Genomic DNA, 20842 nt, shown 5'->3' on the forward strand with positions numbered 1-20842 from the left:
TGTCTAGCTGCGTTTTCTTGTATCTCATTCTGTTTCCTTAGAATTATCACTCAAAATTCCTTGTCAGACATTTCAAGGGCTTCTTGTTCTATAGGATCTAATTCTTGAGAGTTATTACCATTTGGTGGTATACTTTCTTGATTTTTCATATTTCTGGTATCTTTCCTTTGATGTTTAGTCATTGTGGCAGGGGATTTCACTGTCGACTGGTTTGACACTATAGTCTGGCTAGGATGCTGCTGTGGCTGCCTCAGTGTCTGCTCAGTTGTCTACTAGGTCCTCTGGTGCATGGTCACCTGAGATCTTGGGCCTCTCAGGGGAGGCGCCTCTCTGGTCAGCATGCACTTGGCCCAGCTGGGGATGGAGACGGGCAGTGGTGGTAAGGCCTACCTAGTGGGTTGCATGCTGGCACTGCAGGGCGGGTAGTCTCTGAGGATCATGGGCCTCTCTGGCTGGGTGCCTCTCTGATCAGCACACACTCGGCGGCGGGGCTGGGGATGGAGTCGGGTTGCAGCGGTGAAGCTTACTTCCCGGGTCGCATGCTGTCACCACAGGGCTCGTGGTCTCCTCAGATCTTTGGCTTCTCCAGCTGGCTCCTCTCTGATCAGCATGCACTCGGTGGGGCTGGGGATGGAGTCAGGCAGCAGCGAAGAGGCCTACCTGCTGGGTCGCACGCTGGCACTGCAGGGCGGGTAGTCTCCGAGGATCATGGGCCTCTCTGGCTGGGCGCCTCTCTGATCAGAGCACACTCAGTGGGGCTGGGAATGGAGTCAGGTGGCGGTGGTGAGGCCTACCTGCTGGGTCGCAGGATGGCACCACAGGGCTCAGCTTTTGTGATTTTTATTCTACCTTTTACTTGGTTTTGCTCTATTGTCATTCAAATTAGGTATCATTTGCCTTACACAAAGGAAATAATATTAACTGAAAAAGTTTGATAATTTTTGAAATATTTTATTAGAAAACCATATGTTCTATGTATATATACATACATACATACATACATACATACATACATATATATATATATATATATATATATATATATATATATATAAAGAATATATATATGTATTTTTTTGGGGGGGCAGCTGCTTGCTGGTAAGGAGATCCAAACCCTTAATCTTGGTGTTGTCAGCACCATGCTCTAACCAAGTGAGCTCCCTTGAACAGCCCATTAAGAATATTAATAAAGAGACAAATATATGCTCACCAGAAAGACAATATGACCGATGCCTTTGAGAACATCTATATATACTTTCCAAATTATATCATTCTGCTTCCTCCTAGGAAAACATATGCACACACACACAGACACACACACACACATGCACACAAAATTTGGAGTTGATCATTTCCTTGCTTTTCTATGTAACGATTTTTGTATCTATATGTCTTTTTTATTATTCCAAAGCATAATACAAATGGAGAACAGTGCAGAAATATCAACTGACCAGATCCATGTAGTTAGCCAAAAAGAACACAGCTGTATAAACATCACTCAGATGGAGAATAAAGCATTGTCAGACATCCAGAAAAATAAAAGAGATAAATCTTTATTGCTGCCTCCCATCATTACACCTTCCCTGTTCTCCATAGTTAACCACTGCTCTGACTCCTAACATCTTAAACTGATTTTGCCTGTTGTTAAGGAAAGGAATAAGAGCAGGCCCGTTACTATTTATATTCTACCTGGATGCTGGATAAGACTAAGTGACTTGCTAGTAAATGTGCTAATATTGATAATAACTCCTTGTAAATATGCTAACAGATATTACTTTTTTACCGGGGTGTATCTTGTCTGTCTCGGTTGTATAGTGTAAAGAATTCTAGAAGTTAGAGATCTATGTAGAATGGTTGGCCAGAGAACGGAAGATAGTGTTATTAACAGAGCTTGTGTAATTACCAGTGTAAAATGATATGAACTGACAAATTAAATAAATGACTCATTTTTGCAAATAATATTTTCACAAATATTACTCAGCATCGCAACTTATATTTTATTGTGAAACCAAAACAAGTCTTGATGCAAAGAAAAGAGGCACACGTAAGGGCTCTTTCTGATGCTTTCTTTATCTCCAAGGAACATAATGTTTCTGTTTTGATTGGATGTTTGCCTATATCCTTTACATCATTAACAGTATTTAGTGTAAGATCTACCATTCATGTGAGTCTGATTTTAAAATGCAACACTTTTTGACAACAAAGCTGTTTTAGAAATTCATATAAATAGTTTCAGACAAAGTGATTTTTTTGGCTTGGATTCATTGTCCAATGTTATATTCATGAGACTTACCCAGGTTGTATGTAGAAGTTTGTTCATATTCATTGGTGTATGGTATTACGTTGTGCGATATACCATATTCTATCCATTATTAGAGATGGTGAACTTTTACGTTGCTTCCAGTTCAAGGATATTAGGAATTAATGTTTCTATATGCCTTTTGGCACACATGTGAATTTGTAGGATAATTATATGTCAGAGTAGAATTACTGAGTCATATCATATGTGTATATTCAGCTTAATAGAATCTGTCAAAACTTTGCCAAAAAGTGCAGACTGTAATTTCTCCTTCCACAAACTATGTATGAGAAATAATTACAGACACAAAGTATTGCCAGGGTGAGAACCTCATGTTTTCCCAGGCCCTCTGGATGAAGTAAATTGCTGCAGGGAATTTGAGACCAGGCAGAGAATGGAGATGTTGCTGAAATGATGTGACAAGGACTCGAATTTGGGGTTGCTAAATGCAGCTGGGATTTACCTGGTAAGGCACTGTAGATGAGGGAGTTGTGCACATGACCAGGAAAGAAGTAGGTATGAGAGTTCACAATAGGCCCTTGGTTAAGGGTTGAGTTGCACATTTGCACAAAACCCATCAAGGCCTAGCAGAGAGTGAATGTGAGGCTAAGAAAGAATGAGAAATTACCAGATGTCTCACAGTACCCAAGAACTATGGGGTTCTGGCTTAGTTAGAGTAGACAAAGTTTCGAGTCATTGAACACATGTTTATGGAGAGTGCAAGATGAAGAGCAATAGGAATGAAGCAGAAAAAAAAATGTTTTAAACAAAAGTGGCCAAACATTCCCAAGCTTTGTGAAATAATGTCAAACTACTGATCCAAGACTAGTGAAATCAAAGGTTAAATAAAAACAGATGTGCACGTGTGTACATCATATTTAAATTGCTGAGAGCCAAAGATTTTTTAAAAAGTAAAGTTTCCAGAAAAATTCAGATGAACTGCTTACATAAGAATGATTTTTTTTAATTTTCTTAATTTAAAAAAAAAATTTTATTGAATCAAAATTGATTATACATATTTTGGGGGTTCAACATTGAGATATGTTGATCAAATCACTATTAATGGTATATATATATATATTGTTACAAATAGTAATTATTCTTTATGCCCCTTGTCCAATCTCTCTCCATTCCCCCCTCCCTCTTCCTTCCGCCCCTCCCTCTCCTCTCCCCACTCTAATTACCATAGATTTCTTCTCTCCTTCAGAAAGAATAATGGTTACTCTGTTGATTTGTTGCCTAGATGATCTGTCCAATGCTGAGAGGTGTGATCAGGTCCCCCAACATTATCATAGAGCAGATGCTTCTTCTGTCACTCTGAAATGGGATTTGTGGAAAGAGACATCCTCTTTTCTTTATCTCTGTTGGTGACTGTCCTGTGTCAATGCACTCCAGGGGCTGGTGGACCACCTGCATGGTGGTTGTGGTGTCTAACCACTTTTGCAGAAGCCATGGTTACTGTGGTGGCTGTGGTGGGCCACCCACATGGAGGTGATGTTCTTGGCATGCTCCTTGGTGCTGGTGGTGTGCCTAGTGGTGGAGAGTGTCTGGTCCCTGACATCACACCACAGGTCTCCGGGTGAGCCCCAAGGCACTGTTGCAGTGTGCCTGGTTGTGGGAGGGAGGTCCATACTACAGCTGCATGTCCCGGGCCCCCAGGAGGGCCCTGAGGCACTGGTAATATGAGTAGTTGTGGGCAGGGGTACTGTCCCCACTCCATGCCTCATGTCCCCTGGGGGGCACCAAGGCATTGTTGGTGTGCCTGAGCCAGAACTAAGTTTTTGTCCTTTGCTTACTTCTAACATGGTGGAACTTCCTGTGAGGACCAGTATTTGTGCTGTGTTGTTGAGCTAAATTGCTGCTATGCTGCTGTCTCCCTAGTGAAGTCTTTTTGTGCAACTCAGAGTTTAATGGTTGATCTTATAGGTACTTCTGGCTCTCCAAAGACTTGGTGTACCTGGGTTGTATAGAAACTCTGATCTGGGCCTGAGTTTTTTCACCAAACTGCAACCCATTCGATTCTGCATTCCCAACCAGTCTGCTCTGAGTGGTCCTGCACTGATGGGGGGGGGGCGTGAATTAGCTGTCCTTGCTGTATCTGTGTTTTTCCGGTGGGCCCGTCTCCCCCAATGCCCATGCTCCAAACACTTCCCATGGGACGAACCCTGCACCAGTCCCTTGCATTGACTCACTGGCCACTGAATGTCTCCCCTTTTTCAGTTGTTCTGGCTCCTCACTCCTGTGCGGGTCCACGGGAACCCTATTATTGGTCTTGCTCTCCTGGGGGCCAACAAGGCCCTCTTCTCCCCTGCCACCTCCAAGTAACTCCATCTGAAGGGCACAGCTGTGGCTTCTGCTGGCTCCTGCTCCATGCGCTCAGCAGCTCCAGCATTAAAATGGCCATGGCCCAAACTGCTCAGAGCAGTTTCTTCTTTCTCTCATCATGGTTTCTCCCACCTTCATGAACTCCATAGGTCTCTCCTCCTCTTCCCCTGAGCTCCGGCGGCCCCAGCTTGGCTGATATTACATTTTTACAGCTGTAAATTGATTGATTTGTTGGAGAGAGTGATGCTGGGGACTGTCTATTCTGCCATCTTGACTGGAACTCCAGAATGATGATTTAAATGATGGCTCCCTTCTCAACAGAATCCATGGAGACTAGAGAATATGGAGCAGCATCTTTTTATTGATAAATGAAAAAATAAAACTATCAACCCAAAGTCATTTATCCAGCAAAATTATCCCTCCAAACTAAGAATGAAATGAGAGACATCTACACCATCAAAACTGACTCAAGTTGTTGCAGGACAACTTGTAACATAAGTAACACAGTGGGGTCTTCAGGATGAAGGTAAATGACCCGTCATGGAAATTAAGGCTTAAAGGAAGAAGTGAAGAGTACTGGAGAGGGAAAACATGTGCATAAATATAAAAGACAACTCTTTATTTTGGAAATAAAACTGACTCTATGAAGCAAAAATGATAAATAGTATTGTATATGAACATGATAATAAGACCACAATGAAAGGGATTAATATTGTGAGGTTGTATTCACATGGAGTGGGATTATCATACTGCAAATAGACCAGGATAAGATAAAGACTCATATGACAATCTTTAAAGAAACAGTTAAAAATGACACAGGAAGGTATAGTTATTTTCTGGTACTATGGCTGCATACCAAATTACCCCCAAGTTTATCTTTAATAATATATAATACTCTTATTTACTCATTCTTTTCACTATGTTGTACCTCGGTAAATTACCAACATCACATGGTACCTACCTGGCACATTGTGTGAACTGAAGAAATATATATGGAGTCAACAAAATACTTAAATGAAATAAACTAAGTAAAATGAAAAGAAAAAAGATTCTATCCTTGGGGTGATCATTTGCCTTGAAATAGATATATAGATTGGACTAATTGCTGTAGGATAAAATACAAGAGCAAATTAAAACATTTTAAAAACACACAATGAGGAAAGAACAGTCTCTCCAATAAATGTTGTTGGAAAAACTGTATATCCATATACAGATGAATGAAAATGGACCCTTATCTTACCCCTTGTACAAGATTAAAATCAAAAGGGATTAAAGGCTTAAACATAAGACCTTAAAGTGCAAAACTCCTAGTAGAACACAAAGGGGAAAATTTCTGTAACATCAGTATGGGCAGAGATTTCTTGGATATGACCCCAAAAACGTAGGCAATGAAGGCAAAAATAGACAAACAGAATTAGATCAAGCTAAAAAGGCTTCTGCACAGTAAAGGAAACAATCAACAGAGGGAAGAGACAGTCTACAGAATAGGAGTAAATATTTGCAAACCATACATCTGATAAGGGGTTAATATCTAAAATATGTAAGAAACCCAAGCTGCCCAACAACAAGAGGAAGTGACTGAGCAGTCGAGATGCTAAGAAGTAAATTGTAGCTGAGAAGCTAGGCAACTGAACCAGGCTTTCAGCAGTTTCACTGTCCCAAAAGACACAGATTGTACCTGAGTGTGCACCAATGAAGAGAAGATCTAAAAAACAGTCCAGAGGTCCATTTCACATCCTTGAGGGGCTGAGACCTAAATGTCAATATGAACTGGAAAGAGATCATTCCTGACAAAACCTGAGACACAGCTTCTCTATTCCTGATTGCTATGACATAAACTACTTCCATGTTAACTGCCTCTCAAAAGCAAAATTAAATGCTCGCTGGCTTCAAATTACTTTCGTAATATTTCATACAGATAATACAGTTTGCAATTTAAAAAAAAATACATGCAAAATATGAATAAAAGTGAAAGAATTAGTATCAGAACTGTGGTTCATTTTCTCTATTTATTGAGATGCCTAGGAAAGAAATGACAATGACTTAGTTATGCCCATGTACTTTAGAATGACAGTAAGATACCAGTGCATACCTATTAAAAGAGCCACAACTAAAAATAATGACCATCATGTTGTACACGTTAAATTTACAAAATAAAAAATGGTACTGACTATTGCAAGTGCTGACATGGATGTAGAGCAACTACAAGTCTCATATACTGCTGGTTGGGTGCACAACAGTATAAGCATATTAAAAAACCCTGACATTTTCTAAAATAACTTAAAGACACACAAATCATACAATTTCATTTATTGAAGTTTATCCAAGAAGAATGAAATTATGTGTCTGTACAAAGACACAAGAATGTTTATTTCATACAAAAGTGGAGGGGGCATGGGCAGAACTAAGAAGGGAAAAATGCAAAGATGCAGAAGAAATCTCGGACATGTGGGAAAGATATTTACATTTTCTTGATTGTCAATATGGTTGTACAAATATACACACATTTCAATACTTGTTAATTTAAATAATTATGAATTATTTTAAGTCAATTATATCTCCATGGATCTGTTATAAAATGCATGTAAAATGTACCAAAGTATATGTCTAAAGGAAATTATATATCATTTCAAAGCAAGAGAGGAAACCTAGAAAATTTAAGATCTGATAATCAGCCTCAAGAAAATTCTTTTAAAAAAGTAATTTAGTACCATAAAAAATAATAGAAAAAAACAGTAACATTAAGATCAACAAAAGAAATTTTGAGCAAAATTACTGAGAAGATAAACTAATTCAAATTTAGTTTTCATTTTTGTAAAATAGTTAAGAAAAGATCAACTCATGGAACAACTGTTTAAGAAAAAAAGAAAGCTATCATTAGCAATATCAAGAATGTAGAGAGTATTGTTACTATAGGTCCTGGAGACATACACATAATATTATAAGCAAATTCATTTTAATTCATTTGAAATGATGCAAAATGATAAAATTCAATGATAAACCCACATAAGACAAAAAAAAAAAAAAACTTTAGGAAATGTGAATAGTTCAACACCAACTAAATAAATTTTATCTAATCAAAATCCTTCCTAAAAATAATTTCCATCCACTGGTACTCTAAGCCATAAACATTTCTATATATTAAATTGAGAAAGAAATAAAATCAATCTTGCAGAAGCTCTTGCACAGAATAAAAAGAGTAAAAGCACTTCCCCAAATGTATTATAAGACCTATATAAACTTTCACAAAACTATTAAGGACAATATAAGGAAGGATAAACTTATCTCTGATAAAAAACAGCAACCATAAAAATTACTGTGATATTTTTACATTTATCATTAACTTTGCAAAAGCTAAAAAAAAGAAAAAAAAAAAACCAAAACAAAATAAAACAAGAAAACTTATTTCTCTGCTGGTGGGTCAGTTCAGTTTGTTAGAGCATGGTGTTAGAACACCAAGGTCAAGGGTTTGAATCCCCATACCAGCCAGCCACCAAAAAGATAAAAAAAAAAAAAAAAAAAAACTTATTTCTAAGAAATGGAATCCCAAGATACATCAAATTGATGTATCTTACAGCACTGTTCATATGACATGAACAATCTGGGTTTAATCCAAGACTGAATTATTGTAGATTTAACACTTAGAAATCTAACAACTTTAAAAAAAAATTGTGTCATATCACAATAGATAAACTATTTGACAAAACTTATCACTCACTTATTATTAAAAAAAAAAAAAACTTGGAGAATTGAAGAATACCATGATTAGTGGTGAAATATTGAGAATATTCCCTCTGAGATCAAGAATGATAAAAGGATGCCTATTATCACCAGTTCTAGTCAACATTTTACAGAGGTCCTAGCCAGGACAATAATGCAAGAGAAAAAAAAAAACTATATAAAGATTTGAAAGGACGAAATGAAACTGACTTTATTGACAAAGAGCATGATCATGTTTGAAAACTAAAAGGAACCTGTAGGAAATATATTAGAATTTCTTATAGAATTTAGCAAATTTGTTAGGTTCCATTCAGTTAAACACATATTTTCTATTATATCAATTCTTACTAAACTTTTATTACGCATGATAAAAAAATGGCACAGAAAGTCTACATAATAATGCCATATTTCTTGTTTATACTTAGATAAAACTTGAGAGTTATTATAAGCCTGAATATTGTCAATTTTTTCTGATATCATGGTAACAGAGGTTCTAATATTTAAGATATAATTTATAATACATTTGATATTTAATCCAAGTGGAACAATAAAAGGAGCATTTGTGTGACAATTTTACATATAGCCTCTTTAACGATTTCACTGACTAACTTGAGTTGAGCTTCTTTTCAATGATTCACAAATAGTTGAAATTAATTTCTCCACATATCGATTTTTGTATTTTTTCTTAATATTTTTTTCTTTTTAACACTGGTCAAAATCTGTATATATGCTTAACTTCCTCAGCTATCCTGTACTCTGAAATAAAAGCAGTGCAGGTCTTTCAAATCAATTATTAATGATAAGTCATCATGTGTCTATTTGTTTAAATCTCGTATTGCATACAAATATGGCATATGCTGAAAGCAAAATTTTCAAAAATTTCCCAATGCATATCCCTCTTAAAAGTGATTATGTGGTGGTATCTAAGAGTCGTTCTGATTTGCATTTCCCTGATGATTGATGATGTTGATAATTTTTTCATATACCTGTTGGTCATTTGTACATCTTCCTTTGAGAAATGTCTATTCAGCTCCTTTGCCCATTTTTTAATTGGATTTTTGTTGTTGTTGTTGTAAAGTTGTCTTTACTCTTTGTATCTTTTGGATATTAATGCTTTGTCAGATGCATTTTTTGCAAATATTTCTCATTGATCAACAGATACAGAGAATGATTACATACTGTAATGATGAATAAGCTCAGTATACTGATCTAACCACCAAACATTCTACAAAATTATTGAAAATCAACCTTGTATCCCACATGTATGTATAATAAAAAAGAAAAAAAAAGTGTTTATGATTAGCACTGAAGTGCACACAAGTATACACATGTATTTAAATGAACCATATATTTACATATTTGTACACAGGCTTGTAAGTAAAATACAATTTGCTTTATTTGTATTAGCAATATGTCTTTGAGATATATTCTGTAAACATTTAATACCAAAATGATTGTAAAAGCTGTCTCATATTAATAGTACATACAGAGCATAAATTATATGAAAAATAGCAGCTTTGCTGTTTTTCTCAAAATTGAGGTAAAATTTATATAATAAAATTAAATAATTTAAAGTGAACAATTAAGAGGTAACATTTTTTGCCTTTTTGTACCATATGTGTGTAGTAGTTTTTGTGCACATGTGTAACTTCCTCAGACCGTCCTTCAAGGAAGATGACTATGTAAATCCATATGTAAGTTCACAATTAAACTAAAAATAACACTTTTCAAAACTCAGAACCATTTTATGCTCCATCAATAATCTGTTTTCAAGATAAAAAGGATAACCTGTTACTTAAATTTTTTATGTTAAATATTAAGCATATTTAGTATACTAATGGCCCATTTATGTTTATTCTCCTTACATCCTTGGATGCAAATTAATAATTCTATTTGTTTTCTCTTGGCAACTGGCCAGTATGCAGATTTGAACTCATGATCGTGGTGTTATAACACCACACTTTATCCAACTGAGCTAACCCACCAGCCCAACTAATCCTGTTTATTAAGTAGTCTATCATTTCATAATAACCTAAATACCAAAACTATTATAAATTAAACCGCTGTTTTTTCTCTATCTTGTTCTTTATATATACAGAGAGAGAGAGAGAGGAAGGGAGGGAGGGAGAGGGAGAGAAGAGAGGTGCTTAATTTTAAAAAGTATGTATGATATATATTACATATACACAGACATATGTACATAAACTGTTGTTACGCACATTTATATTCTATATAGCACATGTTCACAATTGACTGTGATATTCTAGTATATTTAAATAGTTTTTCATATAAAACATATTTTGCCAAAGCAAAAAACTACTATATATTATATAAGTATATTAGATATAAAATATTTTTTGTAGTAAATGTAATTATCACATCATTATTCTCTATCAGGATACTTTGGCTATTATACATTATCACATCCATGTCAACCTAATGATCACGTTATAAATTACAGCAACAAACTTTTTTGATATTTTGCTTGTGATGTGCTTAAATTATTTTAATCTGTATATATCTATGCAGGCATTTTTATATATTTACATAAGAAATCATTTTTTTATATGGTGCTTTCCATGCAGATTTATTTCTTCTGATTTTTTTTTGCTCTTGTTGATTATTTTCTTATATAAATAGAATAATTTTCATTGGTAAAATAGCTACTTAAGTTTTTGAAATATTTACTAATAAATTATACATGAGACATCTATATAAAATATAAAGTATATTAGTGAACTGAACTAATGTATATCCACCAAAAATTTCAAAGGTACCATCTGTGCCTGGGGCTTTTTTGAGGGGAAGAGTGAACTGTTTTTGAAGGGAAGATTCTCACAATTAGCTGCTTACTCTAGTAAGCTGGTAGGCTAGTTTCTCTTATAATTATACCTTTCTGATTTTGTGATTTAAGGTGAATGTTGACCAGCCTTCAGCTTTGTTCGTTCCCAAATCAATTTTTGACAAGTATATCTGTTACAATTATTTAATTTAATGCTATATAAACCAATAATACAATTGTAAGCAAACAAAAAAAAATCAAAGAAATAGGAATACATTAACTTCTTGGGAAAAATGATTTGAATGGTGACTGTCTTCTCAACAAAATTCACAGAAAACAAAAGTAAAGGAGGAAGCATCCCTCCAAAGACAAAAGAAAAGATAGAACTTTCAACTAATATTCTATTGTTGGGAAAATATAAAAAATGGTCAGTGTCCATCAGATGTTCAGAATTTTGCCAAGCATCTGAGGTAAATCTGCATGTGTGCCTCGGTGTTCCCTGTTATTGTATAATGTGATTGCACATGTGCAGCCCACCATCTTCTGTATGGAAATTGCAGACAGTGGGGCGATTCCAATGCTGCTCCTCACATTCTGCATCCCTGAAGGCATTTTGGATTGTGGACTTGAGTATAAAGGACTAATGGCTCGGATACATGGCGCTTCTTGAGAATGCTCTGGGAAACCATTAGATCAGTTGCTCCTAGCTCTGAATAAAGCTTATTATTTCCTCACACACCCCTCCCAAGACCTTTTCCTATTACCTAGCTCATAGACCTGCATGTGGAGGATTTGTGACCCAGTCTGGACAACGGGCTCGAGGGGTCTGTGAGCCCTAGCTCTAGCTCTACATCTATATTCAGCAAAATTATCCTTCCAAACTTACAGAGAAATAAGGCATAGACACATAACAGAATCTGAAACAATATGTCATTGGCTGACCAGTAATAAAAGTCATGCTAAAGAAAATTCTTTACACTGAAGGGAAATAACACCTGAAGGAAAACATGTGGATAATTTTTTATATTTATATAAAAATTTATACCCTTTTATGGACAAATTTTTAAATCATTTTTGAAAGACAACTGATTCTTTAAAGCAAAATGATAAATGGTATTGTAAATGTAAATTATATAAGAAGAACACAAAGGAAAGGGTGAATATATGAAATTGTAGTGTTACGATGTTACATTTATATAAAGTGATACTATTTAACTCTACATGGACCATGAAAAAGTAAACAATTCAAATGCTAATCCATGAATCACTAAACCTAATGCAAAAGGTTAGGTAATATTCTAATTAGTATTACTGCAGAACAAATTACCACAAAATATATCCTCCAAAATAATACCCACACTTACGTGTCTATATTCTTACTAGTCTGTTCCTCAATAACATAATCCCAATACATTGTCTATACCTGGGACATGTTTGAAACTAAAGACACATTTATAGGATGAATGAAATAATTACATTAAGAGAATTAAACAAATGATGGCCAAAAAAATATCCAATGCTTGTAAAGGTCATTTAGCGAAAAAATATGGCTGGATACCTATGGCAGAGAAGGAGTAAACATATTCTTCCTATTTCTTACCCTACGGTCAACTAAAAAATCTGGATATTATATATAAAACAAACATAAGACTGATGGTGGAGCAAATACGAGACTGCTAGGGGCCTGAGGACCCAAGGAACAATAGCATGGTAACTACCCTTTTGTTTTGTTTTGCTTTGCTTTGCTTCATACATCCCAGGCCCAGAGCTGAAGAATCTGGCAGTCCCCAAATGCCAAAGGCTATAAACAAAAACAACAACAAAAAATAGAAGCCAACAAAAGCTCACTCTCTAGACAAAGAACTAAGAAAAACACAGCCAAACAAAACAGAAAACTCGTAGACAAAAACTACTTTTCTCTAGCCAAACATCATTTTCACCTATACCATGAACCTTCCTCACCCCAAATGGCCCCTCCACATGGTGATCTATTTTCTCAATTTATTGACTATGACCAAAAAAAAAAAAAAAAGTATGATGGGCACATCCATGCAATTTAGATAGACAATGAGTTACCACTGTACACCTATTAGAAGGTCTCAATTAAAAATATTGATTTTAAAAAGTGCTGGCAAGAATGTATAAGAACTGAAGCTCTCATAACAATCTTGGTAGAATGCAAAATGATACAACTGTATTGCCAAGCATTTTAACTTTTTCTAAAATACTCAAAAGTAAATATATCAGGTGATCCACCCATCCCATTTCTTCATGCAGCCATCCCACTTCTTCATGCTTATCCAAGGAAAATCAAAATATATACATCCATACAGCAACTTGTACAATAATGTACACACCATGTCAAAGGACGTAGGGTTTGGGCAGAAACAGGATGAGGAAATATCAAGTTGTACAAGGAAACCTGAATTTAGGAATGGATATGTACATTATCTTGCAGTGATGGTTTTACCTGTGTGTGTCTGTTATTTGTACTCTTATGTTTCAATTGAAAATGTAAAGTTTATTCAAACTCAATTATTTAAACACAATTTCAATGAGGTGTTAGAAAGTGTGAGATACAATAATATATATGTATAAAAGAAAATTTGCAGGAACAAATGCAAAATAGAAGTACTGAAATTTTATGATCAGAAAAGCCATCTCAAAATAATAAAATAATTACAAAGAGAGGATAGACAAGTCTACTACTTTTTTTTTCTTTTTTTAAAAAATAAAAGCATTACATTAATCACCGGCAAGACTAAAGAGGAAGAAGAGGAGGAGGAGGAGGAGACATACATTCAACATCAGCAATATAAAGAAAATCCTCTCACCATATCCTGGAGATGCATACATATTTTTATAAACAAAATTATACTAAGAATTTTAACACTACACGAAAAAATGAAAATTCCAAGGAAAGCACACGTTGACAAACAAGAAAAGTTGGGGAATCTCAATTGTCCTATATCATTAATAAAAAAATTGTGTCTATAATGAATAATCTTCTTAGAAATGAATCCCACACATTGATGCCATAAGTCATCAATGACATGAAATGACATTCTTTATAATGTGAAATGACAGTATTCTTGCATAAGTTTTTCTATGTAATAGAAATAGTAAAAATACTCTCCCATATGCTTTATGAGGCCCCTATAAACTTGACACCAAAATAATAGGAATGTTATAACAAATGAAAATTAGTGGCATATATTCCTAATGAAATCCCCCCCCAAATAAAACAACTTCTATTTGACAAAAAACCCAGATATTTAAACAAAAATACCCCATCAACAAATCAAATAATGAATTATACTGAGATAAAAATTTTGGAATCAAACAAAAGAAAGGACAGAAGTAATGTCACAAAACACAGAGAAACAATATGAACACATTTACCATACACACATGATAAAAACAAACAAAAACGTTTTTAAAAATTGCAGCCAACAAAGCAATGAATGGAGAGCAGGTCACCTGTTGTCTAGTCTCAGCCCCAACATCACTCAGCCATAGAACCAGGGCTAGGCCTTCAGCTCTGAGGGTGCTCGGAATTTCGAGGAATTTGATAATTTATTTTCCTTTTTTTTTTTTTTAAACAGGAAGCAATCTAGAATAAGCAATAAAAATAATCAAGGTGAAAAAAAATATGGAGCCAATATCATACATAGGTAGTAGTGAAATACTGAAAACTTCTCCCTGCAATCAGCAAAGTGACAAGAAACCACCTACTACCAACAACACTTTACAGAGACGATAGCCAGGGCACTAAAGCAGGAAAATTTAAAAATTTAAAAATCTGTAACGATTGAAGAAAAATAAAATTAAATCACTTTTAATGACAGATTGCATGTTCATATTTCCAAATTATATAAAAGTAATCTATAGATAATGCATTAGACTTAAACAGGGAATTTAGCATGATTGCGGGATTCCATATACCTAAACGACAGCATTTTTTTCAACAGTTTCTACAAATCATGAGAAACAGCACAAAAACCCTGAAAGACAAAGTTATATTTGTAAGGCTTTTCCCATTTACTTATCAGATAAAATTTGTGAGAGTTTTAACCCAGCTTACTGTTGTTATTTTTTACTGCTATCATGGCAACAGAAGCCCATGAATGTAAGATAAATTTCACTCTACATTTGACATTTAATTATGGTGGAACAATTAAAAGAGCATTCTTGGTGACAATTTTACTCAGGATCTCTAGTTTAATGATCTTACTGACTAATTAGATGTTACCTTCTTTTAAAGGACTTCAATTAAATTAATTATTTTCTAATATCTTATTTATGTTTTTCTTACTTTTCTAATTATTTTCTAAACCTTCTGTTTCTAAGACTGCCTTCTTTATTCCATTCTCTTCTACTTTAAAATCAACAACAAAGAGCATATCTTTCAAAAATTGTTAGTAATATGCCATCACGTGTTTGTTTATTTTTTGATTTATATCATGTAACACATAGATATATTGTGTGTGCATACGGCAAATTTTTCAAGACTTATACATAACACTTTTCAGAAGTAATTGTGATTAGCAGTGAAGTGTGTAAACAGCTATAAACATAGACATTTATCTATCTGAATAATGTCTACAAAATCATACACATATCTGTATGTAAATTATAATTAGTATTTTTGTAGTTAGAAATATATATTGGATACATCCTCTGTAAGTATTTTACATCTACCTGATTTGTTTTTTTATTCTATGACCACATGCACATAACATTTATTAATGTTATTGTTATAGCTGTTCTATGCTGTTATTACTTATTACATTTCTTCTTTTAAAAAACGATAATTTTATTTTTGATATCCTCTTGCATTTCTTTAATTATTTTATTTTATTTTTTATTTCAAATTTTAATTATTACCATATTCATTCTTACGAATTGTGATATTTCTTTTTTTTTCTGGGCAGCCAATTTCCCCTTGCCATTTTTTTTTAAATATTTTTTAATTTTTTAAATTTAATTTAATTATATCAATATACAATGTAGTTGATTTTCATGTCCCATTACCAAAACCTCCCTGCCTGCTCCCTTTACCTCCTCCCACCCGTCAACATCATATCTCTTCACTTGTCTTAACAACTTCAAGGAATTACGATTGTTGTGTATTCTTCCTATCACCCCCATTTGTTTGTGTATTTATTTATTTATTTCTAGCTCCCACAAATAACTGAGAACATGTGGTACTTCACTTTCTGTGCCTGACTTGTTTCACTTAACATAATTTCCTCCATGTCCATCCATGTTGTTGCAAATGGCAGTATTTCATTCTTTTGTATAGCAGAGTAGTATTCCATTGTGTAGATATACCACATTTTCCGTATCCACTCATCTGATGATGGACATTTGGGCTGGTTCCAACCATTAGCTATTGGAACTAGCGCTGCAATGAACATTGGAGAACAGGTATACCTTCGACTTGATGATTTCCATTCCTCTGGGTATATTCCCAGCAGTGGGATAGCTGGGTCATATGGTAGATCTATCTGCAATTATCTGAGGAATCTCCATACCATTTTCCATAAGGGCTGCACCATTTTGCAGTCCCACCAACAGTGTATGAGAGTTCCTTTTTCTCCAAAACCTTGCCAGCATCCATCATTCACAGCCTTTTGGATATTAGCCATCTTAAACGGAGTGAAATGGTATCACAGTGTGGTTTTGATTTGCATTTCTCTGCCCCAGTGTACAGACTTGGTGCCTTTGTCAAAGATCAGATGGTTGTAGGCGTATGGGCTGATTTCTGGATTCTCTATTCTACTCCATTGATCTGTGTGTCTGTTTTTATGTAAGTACCATGCTGTCTTGGTTAATATAGCTTTGTAGAATATTTGAAAGTCAGGTAGTGTTATGCCTGCAGCTTTTTTTTTTTTTTTTTTTTTTTTTGGCTCAGAATTGCTTTGGCTATGCATGGTTTTTGTTATTCTATATAAATTTTAGGATAGTTTTTTTTTTTTCCATTTCTGAGAAAAATGTCATTGGAATTTTGATAGGGATTGCATTGAATTTATATATCACTTTGGGTAGCATGTACATTTTCACAATGTTAATTCTTCCAATCCAAGAGCATGGGATATCTTTCCATCTTCTTGTGACATCTTTAATTGCTCTCATCATTGGTTTGTAGTTCTAATTCTAGAGATTTTTCACATCCTTGGTTAACCTTATTCCTAGGTATTTTATTTTTTGGTGGCTATTGTAAACGGGCTAGCATTCTTCATTTCCGTTTCTATTGGAGTATAGAAATGCTACTGATAATTGTGTGTTGATTTTGTATTTTGCAACTTTGCTGAAATCATTTATCAACTCTAAGAGTTTTTTTTGTAGAGTTTTTAGGCTGTTCGATATGTAGGATCATGTCACCTGCAAACAGGGACAGTTTGACTTCATCTTTTCCAATCTTGATGCCCTTTATTTGCTTCTCTTCTCTGTTTGCTCTGGCTAGTACTTCCAATATTATGCTGAATATGAGTGGTGAGAGTGGGCATTATTGTCTAGTTCAGGATGATATTGACAGTGGGTTTATCATATATTGCTTTAATTATGTTGAGATACTTTCCATCTATACCTAACTTGTAGAGAGTCTTTATCATGAACGAGTGTTGACTTTTGTCAAACACTTTTTCAGTTTATAGAGATGATCATATGGTCTTTGTCTTTCATTTTCTTGATGTGGTGTATCACATTTATTAATTTGAGCATGTTGAACTAACCTTGCATCTCTGGGATGAATCCCACTTGATCATGGTGTATAATTTTGCATATGTGTTGCTATATTCTGTTAGCAAGTATTTTTTTGAGGATTTTTGCATCTATATTCATCAAGGATATTGACCTGTAGTTTTGTTTTTTTGTTGCATCTTTGTCTGGTTTTGGTATCAGGGTGATGATTGCTTCATAGAATGAGTTCAGGAGAATGGCCTCTGTTTCAATATTTTGGAATAGTTTGTAGAGAATTGGTATCAATTCCTTTTGGAAGGTTTGGTAGAACTCTGCAGTGAACCCATCTGGTCCTGGGTTTTTCTTTGTTGGGAACCTTCTGATAAAAGCTTGAATCTCTTATTGTTACTGGTCTGTTCAGAATTTCTACTTCTTCTTGGTTCAGTTTTTGTAGTTTGTGAGTGTACAGAAATTTATCCATTTCCTCCAGATTTTCAAATTTTTGACTTATAGTTGTTTATAGTAGTCTCTAATGATTTCTTGTATTTCTGAGGTATCAGTTGTAATATCACCTTTTTCATTTCTAATATTTGTTATTTGGATCTTCTCTCTTCTGTTTTTTAGTTAGTCTTGTTAAAGGTTTGTCAGCTTTATTTATCTTATCAAAAAACCAACGTTCTGATATATTGAACTTTTGTATTATTTTGGGGGTTTCTATTGCATTAAGTTCTGCTCTGATCTTAATGATTTCTTCCTGCCAGCTAACTTTGGGTTTGAATTATTCTTCTTTTTCTAATTCTTTAAGGTGAAGTATTAGGTTATTTACTTGCCATCTTTCCATTCCTCTGAAGTAAGCATTTAATGCAAGAAATTTCCCCCTAAGTACTGCTTTTGCAGTATCCCACAGGTTTTGGTACGATGTATCATTGTTTTCATTAGTTTCAATAAATTTTTTGATATCCTGTTTGATTTCTTCTTTGACCCATATGTCATTAAGTAGAATGCTGTTTAATTTCCATGTGTTTGTATAGTTTACAAGATTTCATTTGTTATTGATTTTCTAATTTTAATCCATTGTGATCTGAAAAAATACATGGGATAATTCCAATTTTTTTGAATTTATTGAGACTTGATTTGTAACCTAACATGTGATTTATACTGGAGAATGTTCCATGTGCTGATGAGAAGAATGAATATTCTGAGGTTGCTGGGTGGAATGTTCTGTAGATATGTGCCAAGTCCAATTGGTCTAGAGTGTTGTTTAGATCTTGCGTTTCTCTGCTGATTCTTTGCCTAGATGATATGTCCAATAGTGATAGTGGGGTGTTCAGATCCCCTGCTATTATGATATTAGTGTCTATCTTCTTCTTTAGGTCTAACAGAGTTTGGTTTATAAATCTGGCTGCTCCGACATTGGTGCATATATATTTATGATTGTTATCTTTTCTTAATGGAACAATCCTTTTATCATTATATAGTGACCCTCTTTTCCTCTTTTTATGTTTTTTAGTTTAAATTCTATTTTATCAGATATAGGAATAGCTACTCTGGCTCGTTTTTTCATTTCTATCTGCATGGTATATCTTTTTCTATCCTTTCATTTTTAGTCTATGTGTGTCTTTATAGTTGAGGTGAGTCTCCTGAAGGCAGCATATGGTTGGGTCCACCTTTTTAATCCAGTCAGTCAGTCTGTGTCTTTTGAGAGGGGAATTCAATCTTTTTACAATGAGTTGTTACTGAAAAGTGTTGATTTACTGCTAGCATTTTATTGATTTTTGTTTGCATGTCTTAAGTGCCTTTTATTCCTTTCTTTCTGATTTACTGTTTGTCTTCTGTATTTGTTGGTTTCTTGGGGTGGTAGATAAACTTTTTTTTCTCTTCATTGTTAACAATTTTATTTTACTTGGGGGTTTTGATTTTTCTTGAGCCTTTATGGCAGTGGTGGTTATTTTTCAGGTACCAAACCCAGTACTCCCTTGAGAATTTCTTGTAAGGGTGGTTGTGTGGTAGTGAACTCCTGCAGTTTTTGTCTGTCTGAGAAATATACTATTTTCCCTTCATTTCAGAAGGGCAGCCTTGCAGGGTAAAGTATTCTTGGCTGGCAATCTATGCCTTTTATTATTTTGAATACATCATCCCATTTCTTTCTGGCTTTTAGGGTTTGTGATGAAAAGTCTGATGTTAGTCTGATTTGGGCTCCCTTATATGTGACTTGATGCTTCTCTTTTGCATTTTTGAAGATTATATCTTTGTCTTTGAGTTTTTCCAATTTGACTATAACATGTCTTGGAGAAGACCTTTTTCAGTTGAATACGTTTGGGGATTTTAGAGCTTCTTGAATCTGAAGATCTGTGTCTTTTCCTGTACCCAGGAAGTTTTCTGCCACTATTTAGTTGAATATGTTTTCAATGCAATCTCCTTTTTCCTCCCCTTCTGGAATACTCATGACTTGGATATTTGAGTGCTTAAGATTGTCTGATATCTCTCTTAGACTTTTTCAGTGTTTATAATTCTTTTTTCTTTATTTTTTGTCTGCCTGTGTTATTTCAAACAGCCCATCTTCAAGGTCAGAAGTTCTCTCTTCTGCTTCTGCAAGCCTGCTGGTTATACTCTCTGCTGTGTTTTTTACTTCATTTAATGAATTCTTTAGCTCTGCAAGCTCTGCTACATTCTGTTTCAGGGCATTGATTTCCCTGTACGTTTCTTCTCTCAGGTCCTGTATACTTTTCCTCATTTCATTGTGTTATCTAGCTGAGTTTTCTTGTATCTCATTTAGGTTCCTTAGAATGCCTGCTCAAAATTCCTTCTCAGTCATTTCAAGGGCTTTTTGTTCTATAGGATCTAAAGCTTGAGAGTTATTACCCTTTGGTGGTATACTTTCTTGATTTTTCATGTTTCTGGTATCTTTCCTTTGGTGTTTAGTCATTGTGGCAGGGGATTTCACAGTCCACTCATTCGACCCTATTGTCTGGATTTTGCTGGGACTGCCAATTTGCACGGCAGCCTTGATGCCTGTGGGCAGGAGGCTCAGG

Source organism: Cynocephalus volans, chromosome X (genome assembly GCF_027409185.1).
Source record: "Cynocephalus volans isolate mCynVol1 chromosome X, mCynVol1.pri, whole genome shotgun sequence".
In the NCBI taxonomy this organism is placed as follows: Eukaryota; Metazoa; Chordata; class Mammalia; order Dermoptera; family Cynocephalidae; genus Cynocephalus; species Cynocephalus volans.